Source organism: Capra hircus, chromosome 18 (assembly GCF_001704415.2).
Source record: "Capra hircus breed San Clemente chromosome 18, ASM170441v1, whole genome shotgun sequence".
NCBI classification, from domain to species: domain Eukaryota; kingdom Metazoa; phylum Chordata; class Mammalia; order Artiodactyla; family Bovidae; genus Capra; species Capra hircus.
This window is the reverse complement of record NC_030825.1, coordinates 46533232-46551719: the sequence shown is the minus strand read 5'-3', so window position 1 is coordinate 46551719 and position 18488 is coordinate 46533232. Positions and strand designations below refer to the sequence as shown.

Genomic DNA, 18488 nt, shown 5'->3' with positions numbered 1-18488 from the left:
AGTCCAATCACTCAGTGGTGTCCGACTCTTTGCGACCTCATGGATTGCAGCATGCCAGGTTTCCCTGTCCATCACCAACTGCTGGAGCTTGCTCAAACTCATGTCTGTCGAGTCGGTGTTGCCATTCAATCATCTCATCGTTTTTCATCCCCTTCTTCTCCTGCCTTGAATATTTCCCAGCATCAAGGTCTTTTCTAATGAGTCAGTTCTTTGCATCAGGTGGCCAAAGTATTGGAGTTTCAGCTTCAGCATCAGTCCTTCCAATGAACATTCAGGACTGATTTCCTTTAGGACTGACTGGTTTGATCTCTGGTTTGCTGAGCCTAACTTGGTGCAACTAACTGGGTGCACCACCCCTCCAAATCTCCTCTCCGGGGCCTGGGTCAGATTCTGTCTCAAACGGGTAAGGCCTCAGACACAGGCTCCACCCTGAATACTGCAAACCGAGTCTTCTCCCTCTGGACCAGGAAGAGCTCAGGCTCTGCAAAGCCTGTGGTTTCCTCAGGATACGCTGACTCTTCCTGTGGCAGGAAGAACCACTTCCTCTGAGTCATGAACTTTCTCTCTTTCGAGTTCCTGCCTCTTCTTCTCTGGCAGTTCTGAACTGGGGTCCTCAGGCCAGATGTCACTTTTGCTTCTCAATGTTGCTATCTGAGGAGAGGTCTTACCCAGTACAACTGATGGGGGAATTGATGTAGGAGATAGATGAGCTCCAGGTTAGACATTCACAATTGGCCTCCTGTTTACATTTCATGGGGCACCAGGAAGTGGGCTTCGGGCTGGATACTTAACAACTGTTCGCATTTCTTGAGCCAAGAGATAGGTGGGCTCCAGTTAAGGCATTTACAATTAGCCTCCTGTTTGCCCTCTGAAATGGAAGTAACAACAGAAACAGGGTAAATAGCCAGTGTTTGTCTCTTGTAGACACCTTAAGGGAATAGTCATGGCAATAGACAAGATAACAGTCATGGCAAGGACAAAGAGGGGCAACACTCTGTTTGAGTAAAGGATTAAAGGATCTCTGCTCCCCCCTCTTTTGGGACAAGGGAGACACTACACATGCACGGAAAGTTTCCTTGTGGGTCAAACATCAGGGAATAATTCCAGGCCATAATGAGTCTTGTTCCTCCCAGAAGCCTTCACTTCGAGATCCGTCTTGGCTGAGGGGTGTGTGCCCACTCCAGGGACACGTCAGTTGTGGAAAGTAATTGCCCTGAAGGAGGAAGCAGTGTCCTATATAAATGACGTAACCACCTCTTTACTGAGCTCCACCTCCCTAGGGGGGACTCCCTCACCCTCTCTGGGTGTGTATCTCGGCCTTGCTTCTATGTCAGCTAAACAAACTGCTTCTCTATGTGCTCTCCTACTTGTTGTTTTGCTATGTATCTAATAATAACCTTTGCATTTACAGGGCTGCCCCGGTGGCTCAGCTGTAAAGAATATGCCTGCAATACAGGAGTCACAGGAGACACTGATTTCTGGGTTGGGAAGATCCCCTGGAGGAGAGCACGGCCACCCACTCCAGTATTCTTGCCTAGAGAATCCCATGGACACAGGAGCCTGGAGGGCTACAGTCTCTATTGTCACAAAGAGCTGGACACGACTGAAATGACTGGGCACACATGTACGCATCAGCATTTACCGTTTCTGCCTCCATTATAAACGTATTTTTCACTAGGGGCAAAGGTCTAGGGCATAATAGCTTCTAGCCTCTAGCCCTTGCAGGTCTGGTGGCTTAGATTCCTGGTTCTCATTCAGGCTACCCAGGTTCGATTCCCGGGCAGGGAATTAAGATCTTGCTTCATGCCACTGCTCACTGTTGCCTCGCCAAGATCACAGCTCTTTTATTTTTTTTAAATTCAATTTTAATTTTATATTGGAGTATGTTGTTGCTGTTCAGTCACTAAGTCATGTCCGACTCTTTGGGACCCCAAGGACTACAGCACGCTAGGCTTCTCTGTCCTTCACTATCTCCTTGAGTTTGCTCAAACTCATGTCCACTGAGTCAGTGATGCCATCCAACCGTCTCACCCTCTCTTGCCCCCTTCTTCTGCTCTCAGTGTTTCCCAGCATCAGGGTCTCTTCCCATCAGGTGGCCAAAGTATTGGAGCTTCAGCATCAGTCTTTCTGATGAAAATTCAGGGTTGAGTTCCTTTAGGACTGACTCGTCCCTTGCTGTCCAAGGGACTCTCAAGAGTCTTTTTTATGCTACGATTCAAAAGTATCAGTTCTTCAGTGCTCAGCCTTCTTCATGGTCCAACTCTCACATTTGTACATGATTACTGGAAAAACCATAACTTTGACTACTGGAGTATATTATAGATGATTTACAATGTTGTATTAGTTTCAGCTGCACAGCACAGTGATTCAGATATGCATATAACCATTCTTTTTCAGATTCTTTTCCATATAGGTTATTATAGAATATTGAGTAGAGTTCCGAGCTATACAGTAGGTTCTTGGTGATTATCTATTTTATATATAGTCATGTGTATGTGTTAATCCCAATATCCTAATTTATCCCTCCTCTGACTGAAGACTTTTTTGGCCCTGCCCATGGCATGTGGGATCTTAGTTCCCCAATAAGGGATGGAATCCATGCCCTCTGCAGTGGAAGAGCATGGCGTCTTAATCTCTGGACGACCAGGGAATTCCCTGATTGAGGAATAGTTGGAGCAGGCCAGAGGGCAGGAGGAGCCGAAGTGGGTTTCTGTGCTGAGTTTTACTGGGAGAAGAACAACTTGCAGCAAAGCATGCAGCTGGGGCCACTGGAGTATTTCTGCCTGATTGCCCCTCGCCCTCTCTCTGGGCCTACATCTATGTGCTTGTAGTGGGTGACAACACAAGTGGTTTTCCCTACCTTCATACCCCCGATCTTTCCTTTTCATCACACATCACATTTTCCATTTGGATTCTGTAAGCCAGAATCAAGCACTGCAGACCCAGAAAAACAGATTTGCTTTGGTTCTCAACTACTAGAGGAAAGAATAACTTCCCAGAACTTTTGGGTTCACATGTGTGATGGTTTTAAGAACCAGACATAGAAAGTGTTTTCTGTATTCTGGAGCTAGGGATACTTTAGTTACCAACCAGTTACCATCCCACATTATGAAAAAGGATTCAGCAAGACTAGGTAGGTAACCACACTGACACAGTATTGCAGACAGTTGCAGTCAGAGCTGGGGTGTCTTCCCTGCTAGAGGCTCTTACCTGAAGAGATAGGATGCCAGCAGCTTGCTCATCTTCTGAGACGTTTCAGTGCTTGTTGCTCCACAGGGAAATACTCTGAGCTTCCCTGTGAGAAATAAGAGAAATGGGAGGCATGCAGTACATAGGTCTTTGAGAGGCAATAAAGCATCACAGGCAATGGAAAATAATGGTTTCAGGGGAGGACATGTTGAAGGACCTGAGTGCTAATTTCTTTCACCCATTCAACAAATATTTATTGAGTATTACTATGTTTCAGACACTGTCTGAGGCAGTGGAGCTACAGAGGAGGAGAAGACATACAGAGCCCTCATCACAAATCAGGATCCATTCCAGATGCCACAAAGACCTAACCATAAGGCACAGAAACCATAAGATACCATAAGTATGGACGAGCATTTTTAAAAATTAATCTCAGCTTTGGGGTAGTCTTTGTATGATGTCATAAGAATTTTAAATGTTCACGTTTTCAAAAAGCGTGAAATAATGCTATCTGAAGCAACATGGATGGGCCCAGAGATGATCACACTAAGTGAAGCAAGTCAGATAAGAAAGACAAATACCATATGATATCACTTAAATGTGGAATCTAAAATATCATACAAATGAATGTATCTATGAAACAGGAAGAGATTCACAGATAAAGAGATCAGATGCGTAGTTGCCCAGGGGGCAGGTGGGGGGAGGGATGGAGTGGGAGTTTGGGGTTAGCAGATGCAGGCAGATATAGAGGATGGATAAACAACAAGGTCCTACTGTATAGCACAGGGAGCTATATTCAATATCCTGTGATATATGATAATGGAAAAGAATATAGGTATAGACTTATCTGAATCACTTTCCAGTACAGTAGAAATTAGCACATTATAAATCAACTGTACTTCAATAAAATAAAAATTTTCAAAAGTCTCCCAGTTCAAAGCTCCTAAGATTAAAAACCTAAGTGAAACACCTGGATGTTCTATTCACTCTGATAAGCTTTGGAGCCACCCAGATGGCCATTTGGTGTCTCCTCAATCCCTTGCCTGAAATTTAGTCTATGGCTTTGGCAAAATGAGAAAGAAAAACCAGATCAGTTCCTCAACTGGCATCAGTGAGAAATTTTTACTCCTTCCCTGGAACAAATGGTATCCATTTGCCTCACCTGCCAAAAACAGGTGGTAAAGGTGGGCATGGAAGAGAGTCACATTGGGCAGGACTTCTTTCTCCATTGGCAATTTGATTTTATTAACCCCCTTTATCTTATGTTTATAAATATGTCTTTATCATTATGCACAGGTCTCTCATTGGATCAAAGCTTTCCCATGTAAAAGGACCACCATTACTTCTATTGATAAATTTTTGTTAGAATGATATTTCCCCACTTGGGAATTTCTCCTGCCCTGTCTGTTGAGTGTGCAGGTAGACTATTAAATCTAAAATTGAATACTTTAAGGAAAAAAAATTTAATTGAAGAAAATAAAAAGCTGCAAAACTCTTAGAGGAACCTGCCTTCCATAGCCCAAGGTGTTTCCTGGCTTTGATTACTCTGATCCTCACCAACAAGGCCACATCAACCCTTGCTCTGAGATGATTACTGGAAGATCCATGAGCATTCTGTACACATACCACTTTGGTCAGTTCAGACTTTTCTAACTATTAAAATGAACTCATTAAGTTATCCATTTACTGATACTTGTCACCAAATTAATGATGCTTTTCCACCTGTCCTCCCATCTAAACTAACCCACACATAGAAAGATTTGATTCTCTGGAAATGGCACTATCAAAGATTAACCTTGAGGAACTTCCCTTGGTGGTCCAGTGGCTAAGACTCTGTGCTCCAGATGCAGGGGACCCGGATTCAGTCCCTGGTCAAGGATCTATTACTAGATCCCACATGCTGCAACTAAGACCCAGCACAGCCAAATAAAAAATACTTAAAAAAACAACAAAAACCCAAAGGTTATTCTTAAATGTCATTGAAAGGGTTCATATCTGCAAGTTTTAATTCCCCTACTCGCAAACAACAGCGCTGTAAATCAGACACTTTACCCCTACAGTTTTCTTGGAATATCCTCTGTCCACAGTCACTTTTGTAAACTCCAAGAGAGCTCTGATTTATTTGTAATGAATAATAGGCTTTATGTTTTTTAGAATAGTTTTAGATTTACAGGAAAAAATGAGCAGGTAGTACAGGAGATTTCTCTATACTTCTTCCCTGCACACATAACATCTTACATTATATGGTATGCTTGTTACAGTGAATGAGCCATTATTGATACGCTATTACTAACTGAAGCCCATGGTTTATTCAGATTTCCTGTTTCTAATCCAATGCACTTTTTGTGTCTCAGACTCCGATCCAGAATACCATATTACATTTAGCGGTCATGTCTCCCTAGGCTCTTCTTAGCCGTGACAATAACTCACTTCTGTTGTTTTTGATGACCTTAACAGTTTTGAGTAGTACTGGTCAAGTGTAGTGTAGGGTGTGCCTCTGTGAGAATTTATCTTGTGATTTTCTCATGATTAGACTGAGTTGATGGGATTTGGGGAAGAAGAACATAGAGGTAAAGGGTCATTTTCCCCACATCATACCAAAGGTACTGTGGTATTATATAATAAGAAATACATTTGGTCTTGTCTCTGGTTCCTGTAAAAAGCTTCCAGAGCCCTCGGAATTTCCTGAGTGATGGAATTATCTTTGTTATTCATCAGTTCAAAAATTTCCTGAGTGATGGAATTATCTTTGTTATTCATCAGTTCAGTTCAGTCCAGTCGCTCAGTCATGTTTGACAGTTTGTGACCCTATGGACTGCAGCACGCCAGGCCTCCCTGTCCATCACCAACTCCCGGAGTTTGCTCAAATCCATGTCTATTTAGTCGGTGATGCCATCCAACCATCTCATCCTCTGTCAGCCCCTTCTCCTTCCGCCTTCAGTCTTTCCCAGCATCAGGGTCTTTCCAAATGAGTCAGCCCTTAGCATCAGGTGGCCAAAGTATTGGAGTTTCAGCTTCAGCATCAGTCCTTCCAATGAATATTCAGGACTGATTTCCTTTAGAATGGACTGGTTAGATCTCCTTGCTGTCCAAGGGATTCTCAAGAGTCTTCTCCAACACCACAGTTCAAAAGCATCAATTCTTCGGCACTCAGCTTTCTTTATAGTCCAACTCTCACATCCATACATGACTACTGGAAAAACCATAGCCTTGACTAGACAGCCTTTTGTTGGCAAAGTAGTGTCTCTGCTTTTTAATATGCTGTCTAGGTTGGTCATAACTTTCCTTCCAAGGAGTAAGCGTCTTTTAATTTCATGGCTGCAATCACCATCTGCAGTGATTTTGGAGCTAAGGAGACACTTTTGAGCACACCTGAGTTTCTGCTAACAAGGTGACTTAAGGTAAGTTCCCTACAATGGCTTAGGATGGTACTGATCACCAGAAAGATAAGTGGTTTAAGGCTGGAAATTTCAGCTTCATCCATCAACCTCTGGGAAGGAAAAATGAGGGGAAATTGTGGTGGCTTGGAGAGTACAGAATAAATTCTGTAAAAACTCTTGAACAACAATATTTGATGAAATTCCAGGTTGGTGAACTCATCCACATGCCAGGAAGGTGTCACATTCCAATTTCACAGGAACAGAAGCTCCTGCACTTGGGACACTTCCAGACCTCACTCTGTGTATCTCTTCATCTGACTGTTCATCTGTAGCCTTTCTAATAGCCTTTGTAATATACTGGGAGATGTAAGTAAGTTTCCCAGGTGCCACTAGTGGTAAAGAACCCACCTGTTAATGCAGGACACATGAGAAATGTGGGTTCAATCCCTGGTTCAGGAAGATCCCCTGGAGGAGGGCATGGCAACCTACTCTAGTATTCTTGCCTGAAGAATCCCATGGACAGAGGAGACTGGCGGTCTACAGTCCATGCGTCCAAAGAGTCAGACACAACTGAAGCAACTTGGGACACATTAGTAAATGTGTGAGTTCCATGAGCCATTCTAACAGATGCTCAAATCCAAGTAGGGAGTTGTAACTTCTGATTTATACTCAGCTGGTTAGAAGCACAGGGGATAATTTGGACACACAAATTGGTGTCTGAAGTGGGGGCATTCTTGTGAGTCTGAACACTTAACCTGTGGGATTTGATGCTATCTCCAGGTAGACAGTGTCAGAATTGAGCTAAATGTGTAGAGCACCCAATCAGTCTGTTGAGAACTGGGAAATGGCTTGGTCGTGTTGGAAAACACACATCAGAACTCAAAGTGCATGCTATCAACTATCCTGGCTTTGCCCAACCTCAGCAACTTGTAAGACTGATAATGAAATAAATCATGATAAACCTAAAAAACAAATTCATGAGTAGAATACACATTCTTTTCAATCTTCCAAACAACCAAGATAGATCACATCCTGGGCCATAAAACAGAGCTTAAAAAGTTTAAAGACTCAAATTTAAAAAGAAATCATACAATGTATGCCCTCAGACCACAACAGAATTTAACTAGAAGTCATCAACAGAATTTAACTAAAGTCATCAACAGAATTTAACTAGAAGTCATCAACAGAATTTAACTAGAAGTCATCAACAGAATTTAACTAAAGTCATCAACAGAATTTAACTAGAAGTCATCAACAGAAACATAGTTGGAAAATCCTGAAATAATTAGAGATTAAACAATGCAATTTTAAATAACATGCAGATAAGAAAGGATATCTCAAGAGAAACTAAAATATATTTTAAACTAAATAAAAACAGAAATATATTAAAATTTGTGGGATGCATTGAAGGAAGTGCTTAAAATTTTATAACATTTAATTTATAAATTAGATAAAACCGAATACTTAAAAGTCAGTTTAGCTTTCACTCTAGGGGTAAAAATCGAAAGCAAAGTAAGCAGAAGAATGGGACCTCCCTGGTGGTCCAGTGGTTAAGAATCTGTCTACCAATGCAGGGGATACAGGTTTGATCCCTGGTTCAGGAAGATCCCACACACCATGTAGCGGCTCAACTTGTGTACCACAACTACGGAGCCCACGGGTCTGCATGCCTGGAGCCTGTGCTCCACAACAAGAGAAATCTGCACTCCACAATGAAGACCCAGTGAAGCCAAATAAACAAATAAAGTAATTTTTTTTTTAATAGGAGGGAAGTTCAAGAGGGAGAGGATATGGGTATACCTATGGCTGATTAATGTTGTATGGCAGAAAGCAACACAACATTGTAAAGTGATTATCCTCCAATTAAATATATTTTTTAAAAAAGAAATGACTGTGTCTGGCTTAAAAAAAAAGCAAAGTAAGCAGAAAAAAAAAAAAAAAAAAAAAACCACCAGAGCAGAAATCAGTGAAATTGGAAGCAAAATTAATAGACAAAATCGACAAAACTAAAAGCTGACTCTTTTGAAAAGATTGACAAAATTGATAGCCAGGCAAACTTTATTAGTCTGCTCATGTTGCCGTACCAAAATAACACAGAGTGAGTGACTGTACCAAAATAACACAGAGTGAGTGACCTAAAGAACAGAAATTTATTTTCTCAGTTCAGAACAGAGTTTATTTTCTCAGAACTAAGAGAAAGTTATTTTCTTTTAGTTTTGGAGGCTAAAAGTCCAAGATCAAGGTGCCATCAGAGTTCGTTTCTGGTGAGACTTCCTTTCCTGACTTGTACATGGCTTCCTCCTTGCTGTTTTCTCACATGGTATTTCTTCCATGTGCTTGTGGAAAGAAAGTTATCTCAGGTGTCTCTTTCTCTTCTAATAAGAACACTGATCCTATCAGGTTAGCGCTCCACCTATATGACCTCATTTAATCTTAATTATCTCCCTAACAGCCCTATCTCTCCATACAGTCACTTTGGGGTCTAGAGCTTCAACATATAAATTTTGGGTGCAGGGGGACACCATTCTGTCCATCAAAATAAACAAACTAAAAAAAAAATAAAAAAGACACAGATTACTAATTCAGAAATGAAGGAGAGACAATTCACTACTGATCCCATGGTCATTATAAGGATCATAAGGTGATATTATGAACAACTCTGTGCCCATGAAAATTTGATAACCTATATGAAATGGACCAGTTGCTTGAAAGACATAATCTTTTAAAACTTTCAAAACTCACACAGTGGGCTGTGTAACTTAGAGAACTCAATTAGATCTACATCTATTAAAGAAATTGAATCAAGAATTAATAACCTTTCAGACTTCCATAGTAGTCCAGTGGTTAGGAACCTGCCTGCCAGTGCAAGAGACACAGGTTCGATCCCTGGTCTGGGAAGATTCCACATGCCTTGGAGCGACTAAGCCCATGCTCCACAACATGAGAAGCCATTGCAATGAGAAGCCCTTGCACCGCAATTAGAGAGTAGCACTCCTCCTCACTGCAACTAGAGAAAGCCTGAGCCACAACAAAGACTCAGCACAATCAAAAATATATACACTAAATAAATTTTTTTAAAGTAATAATCTTTCAAATCAGACAACAACAAAAATAAAAAGCAAATCTAGATGCACTCACTGCTGAATTCTACCAAACATTTAAGGAAGAAATTATACCAGTTCTCTAAAATTTCTTCCATTAGATAGAGGTAGAGGGAATATCTCTTAACTCATCCTAAGGGTTAGCTTTCCCTTAATGTCAAAACCAGACAAAGACATTACAAAACCAATTATAGACCAATACTATGAAAACAGATATAAAACTTCTCAAAAAATTATCAAATGGGATGCAACAATATATAAAAAAGAACTATATGCATGGTCAAGTGGTCATACACTGCTGGTTCACTACTGGAAAATTAATATAATCAATCTCATCAACAGGTTAAAGGAGAAAAATCACATGATCATATCAATATATGCAAAAAAATGCATTTGATAAAAATCTAACACCCATTCAGGATTTTTTAAAACATCTCAGCAATCTAGGAACAGAGAGGAATTTCCTTAATTTGATAAATAACATCTTAAACATTGCTTTATCTTAATGTTGAAACTTATAGCTAGGGCTTCCCTGGTGGTCCAGTGATTAAGAATCTGCCTTGCAATGCAGATGTCAGCAGACATTGGTTCGATCCCTGGTCCAGGCAGATCCCACATGCTACAGGGCACCTAAGCCTGTGTGCCACAACTCCTGAAACCCACATGCCCTAGAGTCTGTGCTCTGCAACACGAGAAGCCACCACAATGAGGGCCTATGCACCACAGTTAGAAAGTAGCCTCCACTCTCCAAAACTAGAGAAAGCCCTTGTGCAGCAATGAAGACCCAGCACAGCCAAAACTAAATAAATGAAAAAAAATTTTTTTTTAACTTAGCAAACAAACTCCCCCCCCCCTCCCAAACCCTATAGCTAACAACTTACTTAATGTTGAGAAGATAGATTCCTTCCCACTAAGACAGGAGTAAGGCAAGGATGTCCCCTCACATCAATCCTAGCAAGGCACATGGTTAATACACAAAATATACAAAAATAAATTGCTTTCCTATAAACTTCATGGGGTCGCAAAGAGTCAGACACGACTGAGCAACTGAACTGAACTGAAACTAGAAATGAACAATTGGAATTTTAAATGAAAATGAATAGCATTTATATTAGCACCAAGAAAAATGAAATAGATATCAATCTAGCAAAATATGTACAAGATCTACATGAGGAAAACTGCAGAACTCTGATGAAAGAAATCAAAGAAGAAATAAACAAATGTAGAGCTACTCCATGTTCATGGATAGGAAGACTCAATTTTGTCAAGATGTCAGTTCTTCCCAACTTGATATATAGACTTGAAATCGCACATCTCAGATTGGGACATTAACTCACTGTCTTTTAATTGATATCACACACCTGGTCTCAGGACTTAATGAAGCTCAGGTTCTGTATATCTCATCCTAGAAAGAATTCAGTGAGAGACAAAGTGATAGGTAAGAAGTGGATTTATTTAGAGAGATACACACTCCAAAGACAGAATGCAGTCATCTCAAAAGGTGAGAATGGCTTTGGGAGGAACACAGTCCATAGACAGAGTGTGAGCCATCTCAGAAAGCAAGAGGCCCTCAACTGTGGGGTGATTAGTTAGTGCATAAAGGCTGGGCAATTTCATAGGCTAATGAGAGGATATGAGTTGACATGTCCGACCAATGGACATGAGTTTGAGCAAGCTCCAGAAGTTGGTGATGAACAGTGAAGCCTGGTGTGCTGCAGTCCAAGGGGTTGCAAAGAGTTGGACATGACAGAGCGACTGAATTGAATGAGTGAGAGGATTATTCCACCTCTCTGGAAATAATCCTTTCTGGGAGAAGGGGTAAAGATTTCCAGGATTTGGGCCACCACCCACTTTTTGATCTTTTACAGTCAGTCTTGGAACTGTCACAATGTTGTTGCTCAGTCGCTAAGTCATGTTTGACACTTTGTGACCCCACGGACTGCAGCATTCCAGGATTCCCTGTTCTTCACTATCTCCACAAGTTTGCTCAAACTCACGTCCATTGAGTTGGTGATGCCATCCAACCATCTCATCTTCTGTCACCCCCTTTTCCTCCTGCGCTCAATCTTTCCCAGCATCAGGGTCTTTTCTAATGAGATGGCTCTTCACATCAGGTGGCCAAAGTATTGGAGCTTCAGCTTCAGCATCAGTCCTTCCAATAAATATTCAGGGTTGACTTCCCTTAGGATTGACTGATTTGATCTTGTTGTCCAAGGGACTCTCAGCAATCTTCTCCACACCACAATTCAAAAGTATTAGTTCTTCAGTGCTCAGCCTTCTTTATGGTCCAACTCTCATATCCATACATGACTACTGGAAAAACAAAGCTTCAGCTCCATGGACCTTTGTTGGCAAAGTGATGTCTCTGTTTTTTAATATGCTGTCTAGGTTTGGTATAGCTTTTCTTCCAAGGAGAAAGCGTCTTTTAATTTCAAGGCTGCAGTCACCATTTGCAGTGATTTTGGAGCCCAAGAGTATAAAATCTGTCACTGTTTCCACTTTTCCCCCATCTATTTGCTGTGAAGTGATAGGACCAGATGCCATAATCTTAGTTTTTTGAATGTTGAGTTTTAAGCCAGCTTTTTCAGTCTCCTCTTTTACCCTCATCAAGAGACTCTTTAGTTCCTCTTTATTTTCTGCCATTAGGGTTGTATCATCTGCATATCCGAGATTATTGATATTTCTCCTGGCAATCTTGATTCCAGGTTGGGATTCATCCAGCCTGGCATTTTGCATGATGTACTCTGAATATAAGTTAAATAAGAAGGGTGATAATATACAGCATTGATGAACTCCCTTCTCAATATTGGCTCAGTCCATTGTTCCATGTCCAGTTCCAACTGTTGCTTCTTGACATGCATGCCGGTATCTCAGGTTTCTCATTTCTTTAAAAATTTTCTAGTTTGTTGGGATCCACACAAAGGTTTTAGCATAGTCAATGAAGCAGAATTAGATGTTTTCTGGCATTCCCTTGCTTTTTCCATGATGTAGTGGGTGTTGGCATTTTGATCTCTTGTTCCTCTGCCTTTTCTAAATCCAGCTTGGACATCTGGAAGTTCTTGGTTCATGTACTGCTGAAGCCTAGTTTGAAAGATTTTTAGTATACCTTTGCTAACATGTGAAATGAGTGCAATTATATGGTTTGGACATTCTTTGGCATTGCCTTTCTATGGGATGGAAATGAAAACTGACTTTTCCAGTATTGTGGCCACTGCTGAGTTTTTAAAATTTGCTGACTTAGTGAGTGCAGCACTTTGATAGCATCATCTTTTAGGATCTGAAACAGCTCACTGGAATTCTATCACCTCTATTAGCTTTGTCTGCAGTCATGCTTTCTAAGGCCCACTTGACTTCACACTCTAGGACGTCTGGCTCTGTGTTGAGTGACCACACCGTCATGGTTATCCAGGTAATTAAAATTTTTTTTTGTATATTTCTCTGTGTATTCTCGCTACCTCTTCTTAATCTCTTCTCAGTTGTGGATGTGTCTGGTGGTGAAAGTAAAGTCCAATGCTGTAAAGAACAATATTGCATAGGAACCTGGAATGTTAAGTCCAGGAATTAAGGTAAATTGAGCATGGTCAAGCAGGAGGTTGCAAGAGTGAACATTGGCATTTTAGGAATCAGTGAACTAAAATGGATGGAAATGGGTGAATTTAATTCAGATGACCATATATCGACTACTCAGGACAAGAATCCCTTAAAAGAAATGGAGTAGCCTTCATAATCAACAAGAGTCTAAAATGCAGTACCTCGGTGCAATCTCAAAAATGACAGAATGATCTTGGTTCATTTCCAAGGCAAACCATTCAACATCATAGTAATCCAAGTCTATGCCCCACAATTAATGCCAAAGAAGCTGAAGTTGAATGGTTCTATGAAGACCTACAACACCTTCTAGAATTAACACCAAAAAAAGATGTCCTTTTCATGATAGTGGATTGGAATGCAAACGTAGGAAGTCTAGAGACACCTGGAATAACAAGCAAGTTTCACTTTGGGGTACAAAATGAAGGAAGGCAAAGTCTAACAGAATTTTGCCAAGAGAACACACTGATCAGAGCAAACACCCTCTTCTAATATCACAAGAGACGACTTTACACATGGACATCACCAGATGGTCAATACCAAAATCAGATTGATTATATTCTTTGCAGCCAAAGATGGAAAAGCTCTATATAGTCAGCAAAAACAATACCTGGAACTGACTGTGGCTCAGATTATCAGCTCCTTATTGCAAAATTCAGGCTTAAATGGAAGGATTTAAGGCCATTCACGTATGACCTAGATCGAGTCCCTTATGATTATATAATGGAGGTGACAGGCATATTCAAGGGATTAGATCTGGTAGATAGAGTGCCTGAAGAAATATGGAGAGGTTCATAACATTGTACAGGACATGGCGACCAAAACCTTCCCCAAGAAAAAAATGCAACGAGGCAAAATGGTTATCTAAGGGGACTTTACAAATAGCTGAGAAAAGAAAGAGAAAGGAAAGGCAATACAGAAAGGGAAAGATATATCCAACTGAATGCAGAGTTCCAGAGAATGGCAAGGAGAGATAAGAAAGCCTTCTTTAGTGAACAATGCAAAAAAATACAGGAAAACAATAGAATGGGAAAGACTAGAAATCAAGGTATAGTTTGCTGACCAACAACTTGAGTTTTTAACGAATTCTTAGGTGATACTGACATTACCATTTTGAGAAGCACTGAATCGAAGCAACTTTAAATATTAATGTTGTAGGAAGGGGGACCCCTTCCAGGGCCCGAAACTGGGCTCTTGTCTAACACTCAGAAATGAATTGTCCGAGGAGACACATGTGCTGACAAAGCAAGAGATTTTACTGGGACAGGGCACCAGGGTGGACAGCAGTAGGGTAAGAGAACCCAGGAGAACTGCTCAGCCATGTGGCTCACAGTCTCGGGTTTTATGGTGATGGGATTAGTTTCCGGGTGGTCTTTGGCCAATCATTCTAATTCAGTCTTTCCTGGCGGCACACGCATTGTTCAGCCAAGATGGATGCTAGCGAGAGGGATTCTGGGAAGTGGATGGACACGTGGTGTCTCCTTTAGACCTTTCCTGAACTCTTCCGGTTGGTGGTGGCTTATTAGTTCCATATTCCTTATCAGGATCTCCTGTCATAAAACAACTCATGCAAATAGTTACTATGGTGCCTGGCCAGGGTGGGTGGTTTCAATCAGGGTGCTTCCCCTAACAACTCCGCTCTGAGAGACTTCATACTCAAGATACTTCTTGGGAATTGGGGCAGAGGTCTGTTTCTTCTGTAACTTCTTCTGTGCATGGGTGTAGGCCTGCCTAGCAGAGCAGAAGTCTCTCTCTACCTGATCTAAGTCAAGGCATTTTTTTTTTTTTTTTTTGGCCTGAAACCAGCATTCACCCTTGTAATAACAGCAATTTAGTTTGAAACTGTTGGCCCCTCTCAGAGATGAAACAGACAGGGGCCAAACAGGAGACCTAACAGGATGGTCATCTCTGGTCTCCAGAAACAGAAGGCAATATTTGGGTTGAGGGTCGCAGGGTTTGTGACCCTTTATGATTGGTTGGTGGTGAGGCAACAGAGCTGTGCTTCAGGAATCTTTTGTTAGTCTGAAGTTACCATCCTCCACCTGGGTGGGGCCTCAAAGACACTGTTATTCATATTTCTTTGAGTAGGAACCAGGACTCTGTCTGGAGGCCATACCAACCTTTGATTGTTTCTCCTGCTTCTGTATCCCCTCCCTTCCCTGGTTAGCAATTGTTTGAATCCACACTTTGGAACTCAGGGAAGGTCAGGGAGGCTGAATGAAGCCTATATCCTACAGACAAGAAATGGAGAACACAGAACAGATCTCTACTCCAGAGCCCCATAGAGTTCTACTCAGTTTTAATTTAGGGAACTAGGCAACCATGACTGTGATAACTTCCTGTCAAAATGGAGCATAGGACTGCCTCAGCTTGGAGTATAGACACTGAATTGGAAGTATTTCTGAGTTCCAAGTTCTAGATCTGAGTCTTGTATGATTAAAATCTCAATCCCTTGGTCTGCCATTTTGGTGTAAGAGACCCAACTAGAAGTAGCTGGAGGAGTGATAACTGGTATTTAGTAGACAAAATAAATCTCATTTCTTTTTAGGAGAATAGGCCTGAAACCCAGTCTGGACCTGGCACTTGAGGGAGACTTGTAGCCAAGTAGCCAGTTGCCTAGTTTTATAAAAAGCAAGGTTACTAGCTTCCAGCAGACATTGTTTTGAGAATGGTGGCATCCAAGCCTGATACGACTCAGAAAACTCAAGTGTTTAGCAATACAAGGTCTAATCTGAAAGTACACCCATAGCATCACCTAGTTATTTCCCAGGATATCTGAACCATAGCTACTCTATTTTGACTTTTAACTGTAAACTTTTCCTTAATAGCCAAAGCAGATTTCACCGTTAATGGTGTCAGTGTTTCTCTAGGTATGAGAAGATACAAGAATTGGGACTCATAAAGTCTTCTCCTGAAAAGATATAACTATCTGGTCTGTTATGCCAGTTTTTCCCAGAGCACAGAGTGCCTTATTCTTGATTTTCACCCTGAACTCCTTTCAGGGGCGTTGAAAGTCAGCAGTTGCAGCGGCCATGATTTAATCTTTGTAGATGTAGATGGCAAGTGTCAGTCTTCAGTTGGCAGGGCTCCTTTTTACTCATAAACTTGACCATGATTTTGAGGGGGGCCTTTCATGACCATTTTATCCCATGGTTCTGAGAGTGTCCATTCTCAGGTTTGACAAAGATTTTGTTGACCGGCCACTCAATGTGCTGTTACTGGACTAGGCCATAAAACAGTATCCAAAAATTCTCTGGATCACCTGTCTTACTAGCCTCTTGGTCCAGGAAAATATTCCCTCTTGTTGCTTCTTCCCATATCTAGAGTTACACTGTTACAATCATCATCTCATATGGGACTATATATTATTCTATTAGAGGCCTCACACACGCATTTGATGGTGTAAGAAACAGTAATTTTGTAAAGCAGGTGAAATACAAATAACATAGCCAGCAGTATTAGTAAAGTCACAAGTAAGACTTAAGTTAGGAAATTATATATTGGCATCGTCTATAATGCACATAGCCCCGTTTTCTTGTGTTACTAGACTGATTGTCCTTAGTATGATTTAATTGTTTCCAAACACAAGCTGGAATCAAGATTGCCGGGAGAAATATCAATAACCTCAGATATGCAGATGACACCACACTTATGGCAGAAAGTGAAGAGGAACTAAAAAGCCTCTTGACGAAAGTAAAAGAGGAGAGTGAAAAAGTTGGCTTAAAGCTCAACATTCAGAAAACGAAGATCATGGCATCTGGTCCCATCACTCCACAGGAAATAGATGGAGAAACAGTGGAAACAGTGTCAGACTTTATTTTTGGGGGCTCCAAAATCACTGCAGATGGTGACTGCAGCCATGAAATTAAAAGACGCTTACTCTTTGGAAGAAAAGTTATGACCAACCTAGATAGCATATTCAAAAGCAGAGACACTACTTTGCCGACTAAGGTCAGTTTAGTCAAGGCTATGGTTCCTCCAATAGTCATGTATGGATGTGAGAGTTGGACTGTGAAGAAAGCTGAGCGCCGAAGAATTGATGCTTTTGAACTGTGGTGTTGGAGAAGACTCTTGAGAGTCCCTTGGACTGCAAGGAGATCCAACCAGTCCATTCTGAAGGAGATCAGCCCTGGGATTTCTTTGGAAGGAATAAGGCTAAAGCTGAAACTCCAGTACTTTGGCCACTTCATGTGAAGAGTTGACTCACTGGAAAATACTTTGATGCTGGGAGGGATTGGGGGCAGGAGAAGAAGGGGACGACCGAGGATGGGATGGATGGATGGCATCACTGACTTGATGGATGCGAGTCTGAGTGAACTCCTGGAGTTGGTGATGGACAGGGAGGCCTGGCATGCTGCAATTCATGGGGTCACAAAGAGTCAGACACAACTGAGTGACTGAACACACAGAGGAGACTTTAAACCTAAATTACCATAGCCTGGTGTTATCCATATAAATCCATCCCATAACTGTGGGAGATGTTTTCCTCCTTTGGTGAAACTTTTCTTGTTGCTCTGATTGAGCTTGAGTAATAGAAAAAAGCTCAAATTTATGGCCAGAGTCAGAGCAGGCATTATTAATTGGCAGTGAAGGGATCTCATCTAGCTATATCACAGTAATCTGAATATGATTATAAATTTTTTTAAGTAAAATTTCTCAGGGCCAACCAGTTAGTCTTGTAGTAGAGAAATTTAACAAGGTAACTCAGAACTAGACACAGGTAATTGGCCAGAAACCCAACAATTGAATTGATTTCTAAAACTAGCATAGAATCAGGCCTATGATAGAAAAGCATTTGATTTATATGCAAAGGTCTAAGAAGTCAAGAAAACATAAATGATCATACGAATCAGGTCCAGCATCTTGGGCAAGCTGTCTACCTCTGATGTCATTGTCTTATCCTGGTGTAATGTAGTTTCTCCTGCTTGAGCATCATTTTAAGGTGAGATCAGGTCAGCTGTCTTCTCTATAGACCAATCCAGTGTAGGGGCCTTTGGAAGTGGGAATTAATCTAAGAGTTAATTTCCCTTCAGTTTTATTGTGCATGAGCTAGTTAAGAGTACCTGGTAAAAAAAAGTCCTTCCATCCAGGTTGGAGACAGTCCCTTAAATTATGTCTTTTTCCAGTCCTGGTTGCAGGTCATGAGGCATCCGCTCTTCATCCAAAGAGAGATTACTGAGATAAGCTTCAGAAACAAACTTAGGGTGTTCTTTAAGAATTCAATTAAATT

General features: G+C 41.2%; 1 long non-coding RNA gene across 1 annotated transcript; it reads right to left on the bottom strand.

Moving 5' to 3' along the window:
• LOC108638121 lies at positions 274–18359 on the bottom strand. The gene is made up of 3 exons (XR_001919598.1): positions 18322–18359; positions 3211–3295; positions 274–868 (listed from the first exon to the last, which is right to left on the bottom strand). It is a non-coding gene; the product is annotated as an uncharacterized LOC108638121 (long non-coding RNA).